Here is a 2566-nt window from a genome sequence, read left to right on the forward strand (position 1 = left end):
AAGAGACAGAACCTGCTTTCAGTGAGCAGGAGCATGCATCTCAACCTGAGTCTCTTGGGGAGATTCGGCCTTCTGAAATACAGCCTGAAGTCCCTGCTCAGGCTTTAGAGCACAATGGGGAGGTTGAATCTTCTGTAACCCAGCAGGAACAACCAGCTCAGTCTTTTGAGCATCATGAGTGGACAGTTTCACCTCCAGGCCTAAATGAATCTCAGTATTCAAACTTGGACAATTTGACTAGCAGACCTCCAGATGTGGTGATTACCATAACACCACAGTCAACAGTTGAGTGGGGGAGTTCTCCAATCCCCAGTGAGGCTCCAGCTTATCCCTCAGTCCCAGGGAATGATATGGGACTTCCTATAACCCAGCAAGAGTCCCCAGCTGGGCCACCAGAGCCTTCTCAAGTGTCCATACCTGTATCAATCCAAGAAGAGGCTCCAGCTTCAGGACCTAGTGGACATGAAAAGCCTTTCAACCAACAGGAAGCCACAGCAGAGACTACACAGACCTCTGAAGAGGTTATACCTCCAACCCGGCCTCCAGAGGGAGAAGTACCACCTCAGCCTCCAGAGCTTCCTAATGAAATTGTTCCATCTACAGAACTTCATGAAGTTCCACCTGCACCTTTACAGAACAATACCGTTAAACCCTCAGAGATGAATGATGAGATTACAACCCAACAGGAGGTCCCTGACCAGTCCTCAATGTTCTCTGAACAGTCCGGTCTCATGGAAGACCAGAATGAGGTCACAACCCTGCAGCCAAAACCCCCTACAACTGTTGAACCATCTCCCATTTATCAAGCACTCTCTCCAGGGCTTGAAGAGCTTCCTGAGGCACCTTCTCCAAGCCAACAAGAGAGCACAACTCTGCTCCCCAAGCCCTCTGAGAGTACTGAGCTTCCATCCATCCAGCCAGAACTTCCAGTTCCATCACCAATACCCAGTATGGACTATAATATTCCTCCACTCTCAGATAGCTGGGAATTTTCACCTTTAGATCTAGAAATGATGTTCAAAGGTCGTAATTCACCAACGTTGCCTAAAACCACAGTGAAACATGTGGATCTGGAGTTGACCATAACTCCACAGACTAATGAACAAGTTGCATTTTCTCCAACCCAGTATGGTGTCCCTTCCCAGCCTCCTCAAGGCTCTTCTTCAGTGCATCAAGAGACTACAATGCAGACTCCGAATTCTCACAAGCAGCAAAATGCTTCTACAACTACCATAATGGCTTCATCTCTGCCTGCACAACTCCCCGAGAAGGTGGAACCCTTGCCAGTACTTCCACTGGACATAGAACTTCCTTCAGTTCAGGATGTAGATGCAACTGAGCTTCCAGTGCTGCCTCATGAGATGGTGGTGCAACCTCCAGGGCACTATGAGATGACAGGTCCCACTCCCAATCAAGATGTAACTCAGGGTCCAGTATTGCCCAGTGTCACATCTCAACCTGTGGACCTGGAACTCACAATTACTCCAGAAATCTCTACTGCAGCCCAACATTCTAAGGACCTAAAAAAGTGGCCTAGGGTAATACTTCAACCTGTAGACATCCAACTGTCTGTAACTATACAAGCTGTTCTTGAAGATAAACATCCTCCAACAGATGAGGCCCCAAGTCAACCTATAAAGCCAACTACGGAGGTGATGGGGCAATCTGAAGAAAATCAGGGGGTGACAGTTCTCGTCACAAGTCAGAATGAAACTCAGCATTCAGCAATGCCCAATGTGATATTTCAACAATTTGACCTGGAAGTTACACTAACCCCTGACTCCACCATAGAGCATGAACGTTCTTCAGTTCCAAAGAAAACAACTCCAGAACAACCTGAGGTAATCTTTCTACCTCCAGATAAGATTCAGTCTGAGCATCCCAATCTGAATGAAGTCATGGTTCCACATCAGTTTGATGTAGAAATTACTTTTACTCCAGAATCAAATATGGAGGTTGGACTTTCTCCAACCATACAGGAGACCTTAACTGACCTTTCAACACCACCTAAGGATTCTACAACCCAAGCCCCATTTTCTATCACAGGTCAGACTCCAACCTGGACTCTAATGACACACAAGGTCACATCTCAACCAATGGGCCTACCCCTTTCCACAACCTCAGAATCCACTACAGAGGCTGAAAATTCTTCATCCCTGAAGAAGACCACAGCTACTACTCAAGTGACATTTCCTCTTCAAGTTCAGCATGAAATTCTAACTCCACAACCTACTATTCCACTTAGTTCAGTCACATCTGAAACTATGCAGGAGACCCCACCCCAGCATCTGCAGGAGACCCCACCTCTGCATCTGCAGGAGACCTCACCTCAGCTTCTGCAGGAGACCTCAACTCTGCATCTGCAGGAGACCTCACCTCTGCATCTGCAGGAGACCTCACCTCTGCATCTGCAGGAGACCTCAACACTGCATATACAGGAGACCACACCTCAGCATATGCAGGAGACCTCACCTCTGCATCTGCAGGAGAGCACACCTCAGCATCTGCAGGCGACCCTACCTCTGCATCTGCAGGAGAACTCAACTCTGCATATACAGGAGACCTC

Source organism: Dipodomys merriami, unplaced genomic scaffold (genome assembly GCF_024711535.1).
Source record: "Dipodomys merriami isolate MVZ:Mamm:240054 unplaced genomic scaffold, mDipMer1.0.p SCAF_19, whole genome shotgun sequence".
NCBI lineage: Eukaryota > Metazoa > Chordata > Mammalia > Rodentia > Heteromyidae > Dipodomys > Dipodomys merriami.